Source organism: Sinocyclocheilus rhinocerous, unplaced genomic scaffold, assembly GCF_001515625.1.
Source record: "Sinocyclocheilus rhinocerous isolate Xijiao unplaced genomic scaffold, SAMN03320098_v1.1 scaffold755, whole genome shotgun sequence".
In the NCBI taxonomy this organism is placed as follows: Eukaryota; Metazoa; Chordata; class Actinopteri; order Cypriniformes; family Cyprinidae; genus Sinocyclocheilus; species Sinocyclocheilus rhinocerous.
The window spans coordinates 111,759-135,058 of record NW_015659385.1 but is presented as its reverse complement, the minus strand read 5'-3'; the positions used below and the strand labels follow the sequence as shown (position 1 = coordinate 135,058).

General features: G+C 36.5%; 1 protein-coding gene across 2 annotated transcripts in view; it reads right to left on the bottom strand.

The window, feature by feature from the left end:
- The window catches only part of dgkg (diacylglycerol kinase, gamma), a 131,161-nt gene extending 115,752 nt beyond the window's left edge, over nt 1-15,409 (bottom strand). For both annotated transcript variants that reach the window (XM_016532382.1, XM_016532383.1), the window contains exon 1: nt 15,132-15,409. The gene's annotated coding sequence lies outside the window, so the exon portion shown is untranslated. The remainder of the gene's footprint in view (nt 1-15,131) is intronic.
- Between the last annotated feature and the right edge of the window lie 7,891 nt (nt 15,410-23,300).

Genomic DNA, 23,300 nt, shown 5'->3' with positions numbered 1-23,300 from the left:
TGGGCTGTGGGAGCCACCTGCTGATCAACAGGATGGGGCCTCCCCTCTGTGTGGAGAGGGATTCTGTTTGCTCAGACAGTTGCCTGGCAACCTGACGTCATACGTTTGCAGCAAATAGATGAAGTGAAAGCGGTTATGGGTTTGTGTGTGTGTATCTGGAGGAGTTTGTGTGCATTGGTGCATTATGTCTGTCTGTGTATGTACCAGGCCACAAGACAGACATAATATAATATCAATCTCATGTAACCTTAGCATAAACATAGAAAGGGTACAGGAAGTGCATTACACCCATATTTCTACAGGGAAACCAATGTAAAACTCGTCCATTTATGCCCACAAATCATATGAATGGACTTAGTGGCAGCCCAACCTAGAATTCAGGGCTTAGTGCAACTCTAACAATATTTAGGATTGAATATATGAGGAATATTATAGATCCATATCTTCTCAAAATTTCAACAATCCAACAAAATCCTAATTGATGCTCAAATTATGGGTACACTTGATTTAGTATATGATGAAGGTGAACAACTCACTGTAGATGAAGTACACGAAGGTTCATACATTAAACAACATTCTTAAGTGTAAATCAATGGTTTGGAGTGAAAAATGCAACTGTCCATATGAAAAGATTTCTAAAAGGACTCCTGTCTTTAGATGTCATAAATTACTAAGGCTGTCAGAGCTGCGGTGCACGATTCTCAGGACATACAGTATGTAGGAGCTGATGGGAAGCCAAGTTCATGTCCCGATCCCACTCCTTCTCTCTCACCCCTTTATTCCTGTTTACACTATGCTATCCTAGTATAAATAAATACAAAAAGCCCCTCAATTTTTTGTACTATTTAGAGCTATTGTACTAATTACAGTTTATACATGGTGCTTTTGATTATGATTTCTATGTACATTGCAGCATGTTCAACACTTTTTCACTTAAAGATGTTAAAATGATGTAAACATCTGAACTCAATAATAAAGATTTTTTTCTTCTTGCCCAGTCAGACTTGTGTTTTAGATTTTTACATGCCATGGCAACATTTTTATCTAGCCATACTACAAAAATATGTTTTAATATATATCCATCAGTGATGCACGATATTGGATTTTTGCCGATATCCGATATGACGATATTTTTCAACAATACCAATATATTTCCTTTTGTCTGGAATCAACACCAAGTCACTCCTGCAGAGATTATAAACTAATCATTTTTTATTTTTGGTTAGTTTTGAAAAAAAACCACTTAATTGTTAGAATTAAATAAACAATAATAAAGTTTGTTTTATAGAGAGTACATTTAAAGCTTTGAAAATAACTATGAAAAAAAATCAATCACTGTTTTTTTCCCTAGATAGGACTAGATGCAGTGGTAATCTTAACATGTTATTTGTAGATTTAACATCTGTAGGTGTAAAGGTCTAAAGCAAAAGAGTTTAATTTTTTTTTAAATTCTAAAATTCTTTTAGAGCTTCTTGTATTTAGGTTTTCATAATCCCTTTGAAAAAATATATATTACAAATGAATAAATCAGTCTATATAAAATTTATTTAAATTAAAATTATATTATTTTTCTAGTCTTTTTTTTTTTTTACCTTTAAATCACTTACAAGCCTTAAACTTTTAAACAGTAGTGTATATAACCAGAATTCACCACTACAAGGTGCAATACATCACAGAAAGGCATAAACATGACCAATGAACACAAGACATAGTAAAACACAGCAGTGACAGTTCCATCGACTGTTTACAATCTCACATTGAACCCTCACTGCTGAACCCTGAAGGTGCTCTTTCCACCTGACTTTCAAGGCAATGGGAGCTCATGAAACCACCTCTGTAGGTCAGACTGCAGCTGGAACGTGGACTACACTGGGACATGGAGCATGCTGTCCAGCAAGATGCTTGTTCAATGAATGCAGATCTTACTCTGATTTATAATGCCTCCCAGTCCCATTAAACAGTATGAGCCTCATTATTCTCCCTCTTCCTCCACTCTCTCCTGTCTTGCAGTGAAGAAATGCATGTACCTTATTCCATTTGCCTCTCTGTCTCCAACTGACACTCCATTATCCTCCAGCCCTGGAGTATTTATACCATTCCCCCACATCCCTTTCTCTGTAGCCATCTATATTAGATCATTTCTCTCTCTTCCTCCCCCACTTTCCTCCAAACTATACCAGCTCGGTCCATGACGCATCTCCTTTTCATGTAGAATTTATGTGACCATCCTGTTACATGTACCTCCTTATTTTACCCTTTCTCAGATCCATTATTTAAGTGTTTCTATGTAACACACTGATACTTTCTCTATGTAATAAGTAAAAGAGTTTGCATCAGACTTGGGGAATATGTGAATGATTTGCACTGTGCTTTTGTAATGTGGGTGCAACATAACAGTTTCAGTGTGACGTGAGATGTGATGGACTCCTGCACTGCCCACGACGGAAAGGAACTTCAGGGATCTAAAAGTGGTTTACAGATAAACCAAAAATCTCAGTGGCCTCAGCGATTTTCGGTTGAGCTGTTGACGGGGCTACAGTATGAGAGTTTCCAATAACCTTATTAATCATATTTGCACTATTCAGTAAAGTACCATAGGAAATTATTAATGGTAATTAGCAATAAAAATCCACTTGCACTCACCGTCTTCAAGTCCTGTCACGACCTTCCTCCCACTGAACATGAAATGTTTTAACAACAATTAAACTGTGAGCTAATCATATATTCAGTTCCAAAAATATATTTCAGGAAAGTCTTGCTCATCAGCAGCCCGAATCATCTGAATCAGACACCTGTGGTGTAAACATCACTGGATAATATATAATTAGTTATTTAAGTGACTTTGTGTTTTAATTCATTGGTGTCTATAATAACTAAGTCATAAATATACAGTAACCATACGCAAAATACACTCACACAATGTCCAAAAGCAGTCGTATTCCACTGACAAATTTACATCTCACATTAGTGGAATTTTAGTGAGATGCTTATGTAGAAATGTACGCAATAGTAAAGAACTCAAAGCAAAGTACAGCTGCAATATTATGTGAAATTATCCAGATCTGCAAGCCTCTCAGTGCACACTTGACACTTTAACTGTGACATGCTTTTCCACGAGCCATTCCTAAACAACATTACAGTAAGAGATGTTCTAATCTGTGGTACTGCGCCTAAGAACATAGATGGACATCTAATAATTATGGAAACAACAACAGTTTTATTCTTTTTTTTCATATACACAGTGGATACCGATTAAATCTGGTGTTAGCTAGCTAGTTCCACATGGCTAGCTGGCTAGTCAGCCAACTGTGTTTTGCTGTGTAATGAAGAGTCACTCATGATCAATTCGCCAGCGAGTAACTGTCTGCAGCTGTGTTTGTTTCACACACACACACACACACACACACACACACACACACTCACGCACATTTGTTTCACATCATAGTGAAGACCTCCCTTTGACTTCTATTGTGCTTAAACTAAACTGCTACTATGGACTAACCCAAACAAACCCTAAACATATTTTTGGCATCTGAAAATATTTAGTCCCTTTATGGCTCATTCTACAAAGCAGATGGCATTTGTGTCACTCATATACATATGTGTAAACATTTAATATGAATATGTTCAATGTTCACTTTATTTATAAAGCGCATATTAATACAACAAATGTTGACCACAGTGCTGTACATGAGACAATGCAGAATAACAATAAAATCACTTTCAAATTCTATATCATAACAGCACACAAACACAAATTAAACCTCAGATTCAGTGAGGCAATAGGTAAAAACCAGTTTCACCACTAACACCACATTCATGTATGCTCAAACGCCACAGTAAAATTTTTTTTTTAAATGTTTAAACTCTCTAAGAGTGGAGCACTGCCAGATATATTGAGGTAGACCAATCCACAGCCTAGGAGCAGCGGCCAGTCTCCTGTCGTTTTCCGGTACGTCCGCGGGACCACTAAGAGATTCAATGACTCAGAACTAAACATTCTCTTTGGTTTCTTCACCTGGATCAGATCAGCTATACATGATGTAGCTGTACCATATAAGGCTTTAAAAACAAATAATAATATCTTTAAATTAATCCTATAAGAAACCGGCAGCCAGTGTAGCTCTCTTAATACATGAGTGATATGCTCATTTTTCAGAGTACCTGTCAAAAGTCTTGCGGCCGCATTTTGGACCAGCTGTAGTCTGTCCAAACTTTTGTATTGAACACCATAATACAGTGTGTTACAATAGTCTAATCTTGAGAAAATAAAAGCATGGATAACCTTTTCCAGGTCCTTCTGAGATAAAAAAGGCTTAATTTTAGAGATTAGTCTCAATTGAAAAAAAAAACTAATTTTGACAACTTCATTTATTTATCAAATTTCAGTGCACTATCACAAACTATACCTAAGTTTTTTACTTAATGTGTCCGAAAAGGGGATAGTGTACCCAAATCAATTTTGGATGTGTCAACAGATTCAGAAGGGCCAAATAAAATCAATTCGGTTTTTGATTTATTTAAACATAGCAAATTAGCAGACATCTACACCTTAATCTCGCCAAAACATTCCACCAGACTTTCTACAGCGATAGAGGCAGTTGGCATTAGAGGTAGATACAACTGGGGGTCGTCTGCATAACAGTGAAAAGAAACACCATATTTACTCAAGATCTGACCTAATGGGAGCATATACAGTGAAAAAAAGACTGGTGCTAAAACAGATCCTTGTGGAATACCACAAGATAAAGGCGCTGAGGTCGACATACATTCTCCCATCTGAACAGAGAAACTTCTGTTTTGAAGATAAGACTTAATCCAATTCAAGGCGTTTCCACGAATACCTACACAAGTTTCTAAATGTGAGATCAGAATCTGATGGTTGATTGTATCAAACGCCGCTGTAAGATCTAAAAGCAAAAGTAGAGTCACGTCACCAGAGTCAGTTGCCATAAAAATTTAATTTAAAACTCTCAATAATGCAGATTCTGTACTATGTTGTTTTTTAAACCCCGACTGAAAGACTTCACCTATAGCATTATCAGTAAGGAAGGACTCAAGCTGATTAAAAACAGTTTTCTCCAAAATCTTTGCTAAAAAAGGAAGCTTTGAAACTGATCTATAGTTGCACAACACACTCTTATTCAGGTTTGATTTCTTCAATAAAGGCTGCACTACGGCATGTTTACAGTAAGTTGGAACAATTCCAGAAAGTAAACTCTTATTAATTATTGATAATACAAATGGACCAATCAACTCAATAACTTGCTTTAGTAGCTTTGTTGGAACAATATCTTGAGGAGAGAATGTCGACTTAAGCTTGAGTACAATGTCTAAAAGCATGGATAAAGAAATGGGCTCAAAATCAGACAACACAGCATGAGTTACATGTATATCCATAGGCATATATGAACACTGTTGTATATTCTTTCGGATGTCTGATATACGGCCAACAAAAAATCTAAAAGACTTTCACATAAACCAATAGGCATATCTCCGGGCACCTCCAATCTAGGATTCAAGAATGAATCAATTGTTGAGAAAAGGACTTTCGGATTTTGACGATTATTCTCAATAATATCTGAAAAGTATCTAGACCTGGCCATTTTCACAGCCCTTAGAATTTGCCTAAGGAGTCTGGCAACATTTCACAGGAAATTTCTAACTTGTCTGTAATAGATACAGATATTTTTATTAACCAAATTATATTGAAATAAAAGCTAGCATTTCAGCCCTATTATTTCTATACACACACACACATAAATAAAAAACACAAAAATACAGTAAAAACAATAATATTGTGAAATATTATTTCATTTTAAAATAATTATTTTATATGTGAATATTTAAAATGGAATACTGTATATTCCAGTGACGGCAAAGCTGAATTTTCAAAAGTCATTACTCCAGTCTTCAGTGTCACATAATCCTTCAGAAATCATTCTAATATACTGATTTGGTGCTTATCTTATTACAACGGTCATTTTTGTGGAATATATGTATTGTTGTGTTTTTTTGTGGAAACCATGATACACTTTAAGGATTCTATGATGAAAAAAGTAAGAAAGTTAAAAAAAATAATAATAATAATCTAGTGTAACAACCTTAGATGAATCTGATGCATCCTTGCCAAATAAAAATAGTATTTTCTTTTAAAAAAAAAAACTGACCTGAAACTTTTGAATGGTAGTGTGCATTTCATAACTAATAAAATATGGCACAGTGCAATTCATTACCACTTGAATAGGCTCAATTATTTGAGACAATATCTAAATCTAGGTACTGCAGGTTTTTCAGGTATTACTTACTATTAACGCAAGTGCACAGAGCACAGAATAAATTAATGCAACATTTAATAAATGCAACATTTTAAAAAAATTTATTGCCTACAATTCAATCAGAAGATTTTGTATTCGTCATCTGAATATGACCACTGCACTAGTCTCCTGAACCACAGTGTGGAAGAACACAACCAAATTAGGACACTAATTCTGAAAGGGATAAAGAGGGAGAGGGAGAGGTGCACTGCTGTCCAGTCATGGCAGTAACATCACCCGCCTCCAGCGGGACAGCGGACAGGCTCACACAGAGAGCTGATACGCAGGAGAATGAGACTGAGAATGAAAGTGGCAGGCCAAACAGCTGGGAATGGGAGGTTAGTGAGGGGCACAGATATACCAAAATCCCAACTTTCATCAACATTATAGAATTAAACGGCATGGCTGGGTCGCAGGGGTCGCAGTCCAGTCAGAGCCAACAGCAGCGCTGCCATGTGCACCCGTCACCAGTCATCAGGCAGTTTTGCTAATCCACAGGCAGCTACTTGTCACAGTTTGAAGTATGATAAGGTATTGTGTAATATTTTTGTCTCAACTTCTCCACAGATAGTCTCTGCGGTCTGGCGTGTAGTCGGCAGAAAGAGCTCTGACAAAGTGGATGAGAGTGGCAGCTAAAGATATCACATTATCAAACTGTAGGGAAGAGGCTGGAGGAGACCTGATAGGCCAATTTCACTGACAGAAATGGGCCTCTCTCATGACATCCTCAGTCAAAAATAAGAAAAAAAAAAAAAAAGAGACAAATTGCAACATGAGTCTATTTATGCGTGGTTGTGGACGGTCAACTTAATAATATCTGTGCTTACAAAAACATATTTTTTTTGTTTTTCTGTTTCAAGCAGTGTATAGCCTATTTATTTCACCCCTCATACTAACAGGTTACAATATTCACACTGTGTGTGTGAGAGAACCGGAGGTGTAAGCAGAGTTACGACACTGAGCCTTTTTTTGTTGTGTGTAGCGTGCTGAAGGCAGTACAAAACAGAAAATGTATTATGAACCTATGATAATTTGCAATAAGTTTAATTAACAACATAAACATGCATTTTGCTTTGAAACAATCTAGTTTGTAATAGTCAATACCACACACTTAACAGTCATTTTATAATCAGTCCTGTGATGCCCAATATATCCATATTAATTTAGGGAATCATAATGCTTCAATTCTCTCTACATAGTTATAATACATTATTTTAAATTCATAAAATACTTAAAGTATACTCATAACTATTTTAAGAACATCTTATCTAATTCTTACACATCCGTTTCTATGACAAATGACTAATTAAGAAAATACAGTATTTTTATTTAAATTAATGTGTCACAAAAACGTAACCAAAGTGATCTGCAAAAGCTGGTGGTGGGAAACTGTTATTTAGGATTATTTATTTACTGCTATAATATTTATGAATATTTTGAATTAACTTTTATTTTTGTATTTTCAGTTTTTATGCGCTTTTGTCAATTTCATTATTATTTTTTTTAAATATTTATATTAAGCTTTAATTCATTTTTATTTCAGTTTCAGTTTTAGTAATTTTAGTACTTCAACTTCACTTCAAACTTACATAATTTCAGTTAGCTGGCAGGTCAAGTCTTTCTAATATTTATTTAATATTTATATTTAATTTAAATATTTAAAGGGGTCATATGATGCGATTTCAATTTTTCCTTTCTCTTTGGAGTGTTACAAGCTCTTGGTGCATAAAGAAGATCTGTAAAGTTGCAAAGACTAAAGTATTCGGCCAATCATAACGCATTGGATAGCTGGCCAATCACAGCATACCTCGCTTTTTCAGACCGATGAGTTTTGTAAAAATCGACGCGTTTCAGAAAGGCGGGGCATAGAGGAGAAACAATAATGTACAGTATGTGGAAAATAATGTGTTTTTTTAACCTTAAACCGCATAAACACATTTCATTACACCAAATACACAAAATAATGTTCTTTTTAGCAGCATCATATGACCCCTTTAAATACATAATTGAAAACTATTTTTCTAGATTTAGTTTACGATAGCAACAATGGACCAGTTGCAGGGCCTAAAATATACACTTTACCTAAAATTCATATACATTTTACCCTAAAAATTTACCCTTAAAAAGAAAACAGTCATTTGAATATCTTTGTACACCAGTAGGGTCCATTTTCATAATCTCGTCTAGGGCCCCACAAACCCATGGTGCAGCTTTGTTTTAAATTTATGGCCTCAGAATGAACAGTGGAACAAATCAGAAAGAGAAGAAACAGCCAAACATGCAAGTTGAGCAGAAACGTCATCTGATTGATGGATGCACTGAGGGCATTTAGGTATGGATCTTCTTCTGGGTCTGTGTGGGTACTGCTGTCTGGGTAAAGATAAATTTTTTCCTATTGATTTCACAGAAGCAGAATCAGCGTAGCATGTCCAGGCCTAAAGAGGAGACGGGAGTGTTTAACCAGCATCTTTGAAGACAACACTGTGCTCACTCCATGGCTGTTAGACCTATCTGATGCATTTACATGACATGCCTTTTAGAGTTTTCTTTTCTCACGTCAAACAAAACTCGATGACTCTCTAAGTGCAAGCAACCACAAAGCGATCTTTATGATGTTCACAACTGTAATTACTTACAGCTGCATTTACCACTTATACATTAGTAAAGTGTGTGACTAAACTGTGATTTAGCGTTCCTTAATGGGATGTTCACAACTGTAATTACTTACAGCTGCATTTACCACTTATACATTAGTAAAGTGTGTGACTAAACTGTGATTTAGCGTAATATCCTTAATGGTCCAAAACAATGTAATGGATGGTGAAACAGCACAGGGAAAGAGCACTGCTGAAATTAAGCAATGCTACTATCATAAATACACATGCAGACATAACACATAATTCCAGGGGGAAAAAACACTTTTTATTTGAAAAATTGTATCATTTTTTTAACTCATACATGCCGTAAAGTAGTATAACAGAGTAGAGAATAAATTTAGCCTTTTACCATTCCTTAAGTGACTCTCTGAGCTGAAAAAACATGAGCAATCTTTTCCTCTCTCTCTCTCTCTCTCTCTCTCTTTCGCTCTTCTCCTGGGGCCTACATGCTCAAAAAATCCTGGGAGTATTTACAGAGGGGTTGGATGTCATGGCAACAGGAGGGTTTGGTTCGAAATTGCAATGCAATGACATGGAAAAGCCAGGCAAGACCTGCTCTGATTCCCAGCTAAAGGGAAACCTTCTGCCCTTCAATCCGGTCTGAATGTCTGTTAATGTAACTGAACATCAACAACAGAGCGCTAACAAAGTGGCAGAGCAAAGGTGGAAAAGAGCTAAATTTGCCTTTTTAGATAATATCACATTAAATAGATTTTTAAAATAAATATATTTCAAACAATACTATATATTTATGAATTCAGAAATTTTTTTAAAAATTATATTTAATGCAATAATAATGTATAAGTATTATATGAAATAAATTAGGGGTGCTCCGATTGATCGGCTACCGGTCACTATCGGCCGATAATCGCTTTGGGATGATTGATCGGCGGTCTCTAAAAAGGCCGATCTCAAAAAACTGATCTCAAGCTGATGACGCTGATGCATTTACATGACATGCCTTTTAGAGTTTTCTTTTCTCACGTCAAACAAAACTCGATGACTCTCTAAGTGCAAGCAACCACAAAGCGATCTTTATGATGTTCACAACTGTAATTACTTACAGCTGCATTTACCACTTATACATTAGTAAAGTGTGTGACTAAACTGTGATTTAGCGTAATATCCTTAATGGTCCAAAACAATGTAATGGATGGTGAAACAGCACAGGGAAAGAGCACTGCTGAAATTAAGCAATGCTACTATCATAAATACACATGCAGACATAACACATAATTCCAGGGGGAAAAAACACTTTTTATTTGAAAAATTGTATCATTTTTTTAACTCATACATGCCGTAAAGTAGTATAACAGAGTAGAGAATAAATTTAGCCTTTTACCATTCCTTAAGTGACTCTCTGAGCTGAAAAAACATGAGCAATCTTTTCCTCTCTCTCTCTCTCTCTCTCTCTCTTTCGCTCTTCTCCTGGGGCCTACATGCTCAAAAAATCCTGGGAGTATTTACAGAGGGGTTGGATGTCATGGCAACAGGAGGGTTTGGTTCGAAATTGCAATGCAATGACATGGAAAAGCCAGGCAAGACCTGCTCTGATTCCCAGCTAAAGGGAAACCTTCTGCCCTTCAATCCGGTCTGAATGTCTGTTAATGTAACTGAACATCAACAACAGAGCGCTAACAAAGTGGCAGAGCAAAGGTGGAAAAGAGCTAAATTTGCCTTTTTAGATAATATCACATTAAATAGATTTTTAAAATAAATATATTTCAAACAATACTATATATTTATGAATTCAGAAATTTTTTTAAAAATTATATTTAATGCAATAATAATGTATAAGTATTATATGAAATAAATTAGGGGTGCTCCGATTGATCGGCTACCGGTCACTATCGGCCGATAATCGCTTTGGGATGATTGATCGGCGGTCTCTAAAAAGGCCGATCTCAAAAAACTGATCTCAAGCTGATGACGCGCCTGCTATCAGAGGATTGGCATGACATGCAGCGGCACCGTCTCAGTCTCTGTCCGGCGTGGGTAAAATAATGATAATGCTTAAGGTGAGGTACAATTCATATTTCTTCATTAAATTACTTATGAAGTAATTTGAAAACCTTATGTGAGACGTAATTTCACAAACAGCATGAGTGCATCACCGCGCGCTCTCTCTCTTTCTCAAAATGCGCAAATGGCTTTAAATCACATCACGTCCATATTTCTTCATTAAATAACTTATAAAGTAATTTGAAAACCTCGTATGAGACGTAATTTCACAAACAGCGTGAGTGAATCACCACTTGCGCGTGCGCTCTCTCTTTCGCTCACAAAATACACAAATGGCTTCAAATCACCACACATCGCGTTGCACTATAAGCAAGCTGCACGCTGCACAGTTGACACAGGAATTTACAATTGCACAATCGAGGCAGTGTCACATCATCACTAAAGTTTATAAATTGCATTTCTTTTTATTTCTTGCCAGTGTTTAAACGATTCAGCGCTCGCGCGCTCTCCTGGAGACTGTGCACTCATGCCCACTCGCAGCGCGCACACATAACGCCAGGTTCACATTACTCCGTTTGCACTACGTATGCGGTGCGTATTTTATCCGCGCTCATGTTAACGGATTAAAGCGTTCACAGACTGCATGTGGTTGCGGTCTGGCAGTGCGTTCCACGAGCGGTGCGTCTGCAGCCATGCAGAGATTGTTGCAGCGATGCAAGCGCTGAATTAAAGTAACAGCGCATTGTTTGCGGTAAATATGAACATGGATTTACACGAAAATGTAGTAATTACACCATAAATGCATATATTTAAAGTCTATTGTGTTTCACAGTCAAAACATAGGCTATGGTTTTTTGGCTAGAATTAAAGGAAAAGAGCACTTTTAGATAAACAAGCCAATAATAGATGGCACTCGTGGAGGTAGGAAAATAAAGTGTTTTATGAACGCAGGATTGCTTGTAATAAATATTTAATGCGAAAGAAAGGCAGTAGTGCTGACTGTTTCTGTCAATGGTAAGTTTTAATTTAGAATGTTTGTGATAATGTAAGAAAAGTAGTTTAAATGTTTTGCCAATTGCTTGAGCAACTAAATATATAAATCTAGAAGTAAATGCAAAAGTAAAAAGCATTTAATAATGTGTTTCTTATATTTATTGCGTTTAACACGTCTATGATAGATTGTATTACTGTACTGTGTAAAAAAAGAATCGCAATGCAGAAAAGGCATTTTAAGTAACAATGTTTGAATTTGAAATCAAAATAATGGATAAATGTTGTGTTTGTAGTAAACTGCCACGGATCAGTTGCAGACTCCTGTGTGAAAGCACAGTCAGTGCTGCTTCTGCACCGCTTAAGTTCAAAAATGAAATTCAGGCCCTGAATAAATGTCTAAAAAATATTGATTGGATCATCACTATAAATAATTCTACATGATAAAAAGAAGGCTTTAAAAAGATCGGTATCGGTGATCGGTATCGGCAGATACTGCTTTCTATGATCGGTGATCGGTGATCCCCCTCAAAAATCCTGATCGGAGCACCCTAAAATAAATGTAATTTATATTATGTAGCTAATATTGTGTATAATTAATATTATGTAATTCTTCATATTATTATTATTATTATTACAACTTAAATAGCATAGGAAAAACGTAAAATGAAAATAAAATATGATAAATAATCTAAAAAATATTTATAGAAAAATATATAATTATATTCACACTAAATGTGTTACATTTATTGGGCACAGTTTATTTTAAGGTCCAGTTCTCACTATTAACAAACCATTAACTATGACTTTTGCCTCAATAAGCTCCTAATTTGCTGCATTAATAGTTATTAAGGTAGTTGTTAAATTTAGGCATTGGGTAAGATTAGGGATGTAGAATATGGTCATGCAGAATATGTGCTTTATAAGTACTAATAAACAGTCAATATGTTAATAAAGGCATGCTAATAAGCAACTAGTTAATAGTGAGAATTGAAGAGTTCAGATGCAAAAGCCTCTAAGAGCCATCTGAAATTTTCTTCTAAAATGAGCATTTTTAATCACTCTCCTATATTTATGTTCAGTTATTTCACTTTAATTGCATATAAAATTACCTATTGCCATTAGATAGAGTAAAAATTACTGAATTTTAATCACTCTCCTATATTTATGTTCAGTTATTTCACTTTAATTGCATATAAAATTACCTATACATTGCCATTAGAGTAAAAATTACTGAACCTAAACATAGGAGCCTGATAAAAATGCTCATTTTAGATGAAAATTTCTGACAGCACTTAGAGGCTTTTGCATCTGAACTCTTCAATTGGTCCCTATACTAAAGTGTTACCCATTTATTACTATTATTACTTACTGTTGGAATGACAGTACAGTAGTTGATCATAATGTGGAAACAGGAAGAGGAAATACACTAAGGTACATAAAACCACAGCACTATTGTATTTTTAAAATTACATCTACATTTAGTCATTTAGCAGACGCTTTTATCTAAAGAGAATTATAAATGAGGACAATAGAAGCAATCAAAACCAACAAAAGAGCAATAATACGCAAGTGCTATGACAAGTCTCGGTTAGCTTAACACAGTTCACGTAGCAAGGTGTTTTTTTTAATATATAATAAAAAGAAAACAAGTAGATAGAATAGAAAAAGAATAGGGACCGCTAGTGTTAAGAGTTTTTTTTATATAATAAATAAAAAGAAAACAAGTAGATAGAACACAAAAAAGAATAGAGAAAGCTAGTAATAGAGGCCTTTTTTTTTTTAAAGAAAACAAAACAGATAGATAGAATAGAAAAAGAATAGGGACCGCTAGTGTTAAGAGTTTTTTTTTTATATAATAAATAAAAAGAAAACAAGTAGATAGAACACAAAAAGAATAGAGAAAGCTAGTAATAGAGGCCTTTTTTTTTAAAGAAAACAAGCAGTTAGAAAACAAATAGAGAGTGCAAGTGTTAGAGGGCTTTTTTTTAAAATAAAAAATACAACAAATAGATAAAATAGAATTTAGAATAGAAATAAACAACAATAAAAAATAAAACAACATGCTTCCTTTCTATTTGTTTTGAAAACGTTTGCACTAACACAGACCCTCCGAGTGGCTCTCCTAACGTGTGCTTCCAGTGACGACACCGGGATAAATCACTGTGCTTCTCCAACCGACAGAAACATATTCATCTACCCAAGAGCGGCATAGTAACGATGAGAGACAAGCCAAAGACAACAGTATGATCAGTGAGTGTTTATTCAGGCTCTCCTTTATTGTGGACTCCATTAAGATGCTCCGTGGCTGACTGCCGTTTTTGACCTTGGGTTGAGTGTCACAAGCAATCTTTTCTCTTTTTCGTTATCTGTGTGTCTTTTTCTAATGATTGAGAGCTAATTACTTGCAAACATTCGGCTTCAACAAATATTCAGCCCTCTATGAAGACTGACAACATGAATTGCGTCCTCAAGCAGCAACAGCGAAAAAGCTCTCTCAAACACATAGCTCACGCTGTTCCTGCTCCACAGATCCTGTTGAGACATGAAGACCCTGTGCCTTTGGTGATTACATGATGAGCCGTAATTAAGCGAGCCGATTGGAGATTAACCAGCATCTCACAAGCACATGACAGCACAGGTTTGTGAAGAGAATGAATCATCCCACACATCAAAATTGATTACATTCCCTCACAATAGAGATTGTGGGCCGCTTTAGGGCATCACAGAAGATGCCAAACAAACCTGGTCAAATGGTCGAGCTGCATCCCCCCCCCTACCATTTCAACAGAAACCATCATCCCGCGGCATTGATCTCTCAGCTGAGTGTGAAATATAAACACTATCTGCACTCAGCTCTGACATGACAGACAAACTATGCCAATGTAGACAATAACAAAGCACTAAGCAGGCAACATCCTGCACGTGAACTCTACAAAGCACAGGAAACACCTAAAATCATCTCCTGTGAGACGATGAGGACAGAAAACAAAAGTAAAGAAAAAGCGCACCAATTAATGCGACTTCACAAGTTCAAAAGCTAGATAAACGTGCATGTTTTGGTGCCTGATATGCAGTGTTGACATAAGAGAACACACTGTGAGAGGAAAACAAGGGTCATTTGCTCGGCAGACAGCACTTATCGGTACGTGAGCGAGCAGAGAACAGATGTGCGTGCGAGAAAGAAGGACAAATCGTACTCTACCTCTGCTCGTTCAGGTGATGCTGTGCGTCAAATCCTGGCTGATCTGAGTGCTGTCACGGTCACAGTGTATGGATGGGCTCACAAGCAAAATGCTACAGGCAGTGCTGGAACCAGCTCAGTCAGCAGCAGAAATATCCCTCCCCTCCTGCATGAATTAATAAACCTTCTCTCGCTCTTGCTCTCTCTCTCTCTCCCTCTCGTGATTATCCTTCAGTGTTGTACGCAACACTCTCCTTTGGCTGTAGCAGATGAAAATGCCCCTGCACTTTCTTTTCTGACAGCCTGTTTACAGAGCACTCTGCTGTCGCTCTGTTTCTCTCTCGCTCTGCACACTCTCTCTCTCATCAACAGTGCAATATCAAAGTGCTTCTCATAGGGCCAGCCCTCCCCCTTGTGAACAACCCTAACCACCACAGTTAGTGCCCTTCTCCAGGCTTTTATAAAACGTGCTATAATGTAGAATAAAATCTCAAATCATTTATGTTATAATGTTGTTTTGGGAATAAAAGAAAACTGAATAATGAATAAAGACTTCTGAATCGTGACATTTGTATTATTTACCTCATCTTTTAAAAAAAATGGCTTTAAAAGCCATTAAAATAGCCTTTATTGACTTTGACTTAATAAATTTTATTTTTCTACTTAATTTATTCTATACACTACTGTTTGATTTTTTTTGTGTGTGTGAAAGAAATTCATACTTTTCTTCTACTATATTCATGGTTTCAATTAAAATATTAAATCAGCATGATGTGATATAAGTTGTGAACACTTATAATATTAAAAACGTTTCTTTTCTTGAGAATCAAATTAGCTTATTAGAATGATTTCTGAAGTGACGCTGAAGACCGGGGTAATATCTGCTAAAATGACTTCTTTAAAAACATTTTTTTTTTAAATCATACCTTTTTCAACAAAAATTAATTTGAGATCAAACAATTATTGGTAGACCCTCTGCAGTACTGCTGGGGACCCCATTTGCTTGGATCCTATTTAATATTCCGATACAACCTAGGGTTAATGAAAACATTTTCAAAACAGTTTTATTTCAAAACACGACTGGGCAGACTGCTGTGTTGCTCTTTTCTATTTTTATAAGAAAATAACATGCTATATAACTCTGCTCATTCTGCAGAGCCAAATACAACTACAAAATATCATCATGCTGGTATTATCTGCTACAAGCTAAAAGTTTATAGTAATTTGAGAAGATCAACTGCACAACTATAATTACATACTTTACCACTGTAACTTCACATGACAGGTGGGCAAGCGTCATGTGGCTGGTGCTCACAATATCGTTCCACTACATTCAGACCCATTGTTCACAAACAGAACGAGATCACAATGCAGCACAACAGCACTAAACAAGCCATGATGCTTAATGAAAGCAAAAATCATAATGAGAGTTTTGTGGCTTTTAGTCCATGTCTGTTAGCTGTGAGGTCATCTGCTTACTACTGTACAAAACGCTGACAAACACATATGAATTTAAAGTCTCACCCACTAATACCACCCGCACTCGACTAGCAAAGAGCAAAACATTGTTTTATGGGGCTAACATAACTAAAGGCCACTAACTACAGAAAAAAAAAAGCAGTAAGCCCTTTGACAAACTTCCTGTTTCAAAAGGAAATAAACAAAAAAAGACAACAGTGTCTGTTGAATGATTTCATGGGGGCTTTAAGAAAACTATAAACATAAACAATACAAAGTTTTCAGTTAAGCTAGTTGGAAAAGTGAGCCAAGAAGCTTTTATCCTGCATAAATCTAAGCAGAAAGAAAATGTATATTTAATATATCTAAAAATATTGATGGTACATTCGTAGATTTAAGAACGCACTCTTAAAAATAAAGGTTCTTTATTGGCAGTGAACCTTCAACATCAATGGAACTTTTTTTTTTTTGGTTTGTTTTGTTTGTTTTTTGTAGTGGTTCAGTAGATTATTAAAAAGTAATTTACACTAATAATAATTTATATAAAAAATAGTAGTTCTTTTAAGAACTGTATACTGAAAGGTTCTTTGGGGAACCAAAAATGGTTCTTGTTTGGCACTGCTGTGAAACCCCTTTCGGAACCTTTATTTTTAACACGAGTGAACAGTGAGAAACTGAATAGATTTTTGTTGATGTCACATTGCGATGATATAATGGTCCCTCAAAGGATGATGGGATGAGACCAGTGCTTATCAACCGAATAGGGAATTAAGCTGTAGCACCATCGCTCCATCACTTAATTTGAGAAGCAGACAAAGGGACAGAAATAGCCCTGGAGCGCTCCTCCCCTGCTCCTATGATCAAAAGCAGACTGTTTTTGTCTGGCCTGACTTTCACCTATATGCCATCCCCTTTTCATTTTTCTATCCTTTAAAATAGAGAGCAATCATGAATTTGCTCTAAAAGACATTTTTAGGTAAGTGGTTTCAATCAGAGGACATGAGCTGACCCTGAAGCCTCCAGCTTGTTGGGATTCTGAAGTTGAAGGACACTGAGAGAATAGATCACACACTCTTATTATAGACAAAAAAGGAAAATAAGGAGACTAAATGATAAGACGGTCCTTACTGTGATCATTTCAGAATGGTAAGCTGGCCGTCTTGTGCATACAGTAATCAGTGTTTAGGAAACGCGTAGGAGTGTCAACATGAGGCGACTTCTGCAGTTCCTAGAACAGAACACTAATGTACTGAAAACCACAGCACTATATAATATTTTTTAAAATAAAACAACATGCTCCCTTTCTATTTGTTTTGAAAACTTCCACACTAATACAGACCCTCTGAGTGGCTCTCGTAATGTGTGCTTCCAGTGAGGACACCAGGATAAAATCACTGTGCTTCTCCAGCAGACAGAAACATATTCATCTACCCAAGAGCAGCATAGTAAAGATGAGAGACAAGCCAAAGACAACAGTATGATCAGTGAGTGTTTATTCAGGCTCTCCTTTATTGTGGACTCCATTAAGATGCTCCGTGGCTGACTGCCGTTTTTGACCTTGGGTTGAGTGTCACAAGCAATCTTTTCTCTTTTTCGTTATCTGTGTGTCTTTTTCTAATGATTGAGAGCTAATTACTTGCAAACATTCGGCTTCAACAAATATTCAGCCCTCTATGAAGACTGACAACATGAATTGCGTCCTCAAGCAGCAACAGCGAAAAAGCTCTCTCAAACACATAGCTCACGCTGTTCCTGCTCCACAGATCCTGTTGAGACATGAAGACCCTGTGCCTTTGGTGATTACATGATGAGCCGTAATTAAGCGAGCCGATTGGAGATTAACCAGCATCTCACAAGCACATGACAGCACAGGTTTGTGAAGAGAATGAATCATCCCACACATCAAAATTGATTACATTCCCTCACAATAGAGATTGTGGGCCGCTTTAGGGCATCACAGAAGATGCCAAACAAACCTGGTCAAATGGTCGAGCTGCATCCCCCCCCCTACCATTTCAACAGAAACCATCATCCCGCGGCATTGATCTCTCAACTGAGTGTGAAATATAAACACTATCTGCACTCAGCTCTGACATGACAGACAAACTATGCCAATGTAGACAATAACAAAGCACTAAGCAGGCAACATCCTGCACGTGAACTCTACAAAGCACAGGAAACACCTAAAATCATCTCCTGTGAGACGATGAGGACAGAAAACAAAAGTAAAGAAAAAGCGCACCAATTAATGCGACTTCACAAGTTCAAAAGCTAGATAAACGTGCATGTTTTGGTGCCTGATATGCAGTGTTGACATAAGAGAACACACTGTGAGAGGAAAACAAGGGTCATTTGCTCGGCAGACAGCACTTATCGGTACGTGAGCGAGCAGAGAACAGATGTGCGTGCGAGAAAGAAGGACAAATCGTACTCTACCTCTGCTCGTTCAGGTGATGCTGTGCGTCAAATCCTGGCTGATCTGAGTGCTGTCACGGTCACAGTATGGATGGACTCACAAGCAAAATGCTACAGGCAGTGCTGGAACCAGCTCAGTCAGCAGCAGAAATATCCCTCCCCTCCTGCATGAATTAATAAACCTTCTCTCGCTCTTGCTCTCTCTCTCTCTCTCCCTCTCGTGATTATCCTTCAGTGTTGTACGCAACACTCTCCTTTGGCTGTAGCAAATGAAAATGCCCCTGCACTTTCTTTTCTGACAGCCTGTTTACAGAGCACTCTGCTGTCGCTCTGTTTCTCTCTCGCTCTGCACACTCTCTCTCTCATCAACAGTGCAATATCAAAGTGCTTCTCATAGGGCCAGCCCTCCCCCTTGTGAACAACCCTAACCACCACAGTTAGTGCCCTTCTCCAGGCTTTTATAAAACGTGCTATAATGTAGAATAAAATCTCAAATCATTTATGTTATAATGTTGTTTTGGGAATAAAAGAAAACTGAATAATGAATAAAGACTTCTGAATCGTGACATTTGTATTATTTACCTCATCTTTTAAAAAAAATGGCTTTAAAAGCCATTAAAATAGCCTTTATTGACTTTGACTTAATAAATTTTATTTTTCTACTTAATTTATTCTATACACTACTGTTTGATTTTTTTTGTGTGTGTGAAAGAAATTCATACTTTTCTTCTACTATATTCATGGTTTCAATTAAAATATTAAATCAGCATGATGTGATATAAGTTGTGAACACTTATAATATTAAAAACGTTTCTTTTCTTGAGAATCAAATTAGCTTATTAGAATGATTTCTGAAGTGACGCTGAAGACCGGGGTAATATCTGCTAAAATGACTTCTTTAAAAACATTTTTTTTTTAAATCATACCTTTTTCAACAAAAATTAATTTGAGATCAAACAATTATTGGTAGACCCTCTGCAGTACTGCTGGGGACCCCATTTGCTTGGATCCTATTTAATATTCCGATACAACCTAGGGTTAATGAAAACATTTTCAAAACAGTTTTATTTCAAAACACGACTGGGCAGACTGCTGTGTTGCTCTTTTCTATTTTTATAAGAAAATAACATGCTATATAACTCTGCTCATTCTGCAGAGCCAAATACAACTACAAAATATCATCATGCTGGTATTATCTGCTACAAGCTAAAAGTTTATAGTAATTTGAGAAGATCAACTGCACAACTATAATTACATACTTTACCACTGTAACTTCACATGACAGGTGGGCAAGCGTCATGTGGCTGGTGCTCACAATATCGTTCCACTACATTCAGACCCATTGTTCACAAACAGAACGAGATCACAATGCAGCACAACAGCACTAAACAAGCCATGATGCTTAATGAAAGCAAAAATCATAATGAGAGTTTTGTGGCTTTTAGTCCATGTCTGTTAGCTGTGAGGTCATCTGCTTACTACTGTACAAAACGCTGACAAACACATATGAATTTAAAGTCTCACCCACTAATACCACCCGCACTCGACTAGCAAAGAGCAAAACATTGTTTTATGGGGCTAACATAACTAAAGGCCACTAACTACAGAAAAAAAAAAGCAGTAAGCCCTTTGACAAACTTCCTGTTTCAAAAGGAAATAAACAAAAAAAGACAACAGTGTCTGTTGAATGATTTCATGGGGGCTTTAAGAAAACTATAAACATAAACAATACAAAGTTTTCAGTTAAGCTAGTTGGAAAAGTGAGCCAAGAAGCTTTTATCCTGCATAAATCTAAGCAGAAAGAAAATGTATATTTAATATATCTAAAAATATTGATGGTACATTCGTAGATTTAAGAACGCACTCTTAAAAATAAAGGTTCTTTATTGGCAGTGAACCTTCAACATCAATGGAACTTTTTTTTTTTTGGTTTGTTTTGTTTGTTTTTTGTAGTGGTTCAGTAGATTATTAAAAAGTAATTTACACTAATAATAATTTATATAAAAAATAGTAGTTCTTTTAAGAACTGTATACTGAAAGGTTCTTTGGGGAACCAAAAATGGTTCTTGTTTGGCACTGCTGTGAAACCCCTTTCGGAACCTTTATTTTTAACACGAGTGAACAGTGAGAAACTGAATAGATTTTTGTTGATGTCACATTGCGATGATATAATGGTCCCTCAAAGGATGATGGGATGAGACCAGTGCTTATCAACCGAATAGGGAATTAAGCTGTAGCACCATCGCTCCATCACTTAATTTGAGAAGCAGACAAAGGGACAGAAATAGCCCTGGAGCGCTCCTCCCCTGCTCCTATGATCAAAAGCAGACTGTTTTTGTCTGGCCTGACTTTCACCTATATGCCATCCCCTTTTCATTTTTCTATCCTTTAAAATAGAGAGCAATCATGAATTTGCTCTAAAAGACATTTTTAGGTAAGTGGTTTCAATCAGAGGACATGAGCTGACCCTGAAGCCTCCAGCTTGTTGGGATTCTGAAGTTGAAGGACACTGAGAGAATAGATCACACACTCTTATTATAGACAAAAAAGGAAAATAAGGAGACTAAATGATAAGACGGTCCTTACCGTGATTATTTCAGAATGGTAAGCTGGCCATCTTGTGCATACAGTAATCAGTGTTTAGGAAATGTGTAGGAGTGTCAACATGAGGCGGCGTCTGCGTTTCCTAGAACAGAGTGCTAAAGGTAACAGAGAAGATCCGCACCAACTACGTGCCTCTTGCAACTGTGCTGTTTTGTGCAGCATCATAAAAACCCACAAAGCATTGAGACTTCAAAAGGTGAAATAGACACACATTATGTTTGAAAAGGCAAGAGAAATGCAACAGGGAAAGGAAAATTTATATAGGTCTACAGGGCTGCGTAAGGTGTCTGTTCTTTCTCTCTGGCTTTTTCTAGTGCTGTCTCTTTCTGAGGGGACTTTCCCCTTTGCTGTTAGAGATGGAGGCGTTGCCTTGTGCCAGCAGAGCGTATGCTTTCACTTCCTGTCCCTATCTTATTGTCCTCTTTGTTTGAAGATATGAGCAAACACTGTTATGAACCAACGTGGAGCTGATTATGAATGAAAAGACCTCATGGTTGTCATAATGGACCTATTTCTTTTTCTTTCTTTCATTTCTCTTTCTTTCTTTCAATTACATTTCTATTGATTTCATGATAATTTCATTATTATGATTTTTTGGCCGCTATAATTGTGTAGTGAAAATCTGATATTGTGACAGCCCTAAACTTATTGACACCGTTCACAGCAATTTTTTAGCAAATTTCAAAATATACATTTTCATACTGTACATTGCAATGTTTTCATGCGTAAATTAACTTTTAGCATTCATTTTGGACAAAATATTGCAAAATGTTAATATTAACCACTTACTGCTTATTGGTCATAACATGAATTTAAATGAATTTATAAAAATCTATCTATAGTTGTGGTCAAAATGTTACATACACTTTGCAATATCCGCTAAATGTCAATTACTTTACCAAAATATGAGGGATTATACAAAATGCATGTTATTTTTTATTTAGTACTGACCTGAATAACATATTCCACATAAAAGACGTTTCCATATAGTCCACAAGAGAAAATAATAGTAATACACAACTATTACAAAAGGTTCAAATGGTCACTGATGCTCCAGAAGGAAAAGCCATTTTATAAATTCAACTATTATTTTCTGTTGTAGACTATATGTAAACGTCTTTTATGTGAAATATCTTATTCAGGTCAGTACTAAATAAAAAAAACAAACATGCATTTTGTATGATAATTAAAATGTTGCAGATACAGCAGTAAAATTTTGACCACAACTGCACTCTATCTGTCTATCAGTCTATCTATCTATCTTTGCAGTGACAGGAAACAGGCATTTGCTTCTGAATCCAGCACTACAGCACTATATAACTACAGCAGGGTCACACACTGTCAGAGTCTATAGGGAAGGCAGCAGGGTACCAGGAGAGAGACCCTCACACAGTGTCCAGAAGGACAAAAGAGAGCCTGGGGGGTGGGATTCACTTGCTATTTTTATCCCTTCGGCTTTTATCCCATCTCCCCAGTGAGCGGAAGCGCTGTCCTTCGCGCCTAACCTCAGAGTCCACTGGGACCGGTCACCTCATTCTCATCATGAGTGAGAGCACCCTGGGAAAAAATCGTCTCGCCTCACTTTTTTTCCTCTTTTAACTGTGCAACGACGCATGAACCAGACAGTCTGCAGTAGTACCTTGCTGTAAAAGCAAGACTGTTCGTGTTCTCCTGCCATTGCATATGCCAGTTAGCAAGAATTACATTGTTGGA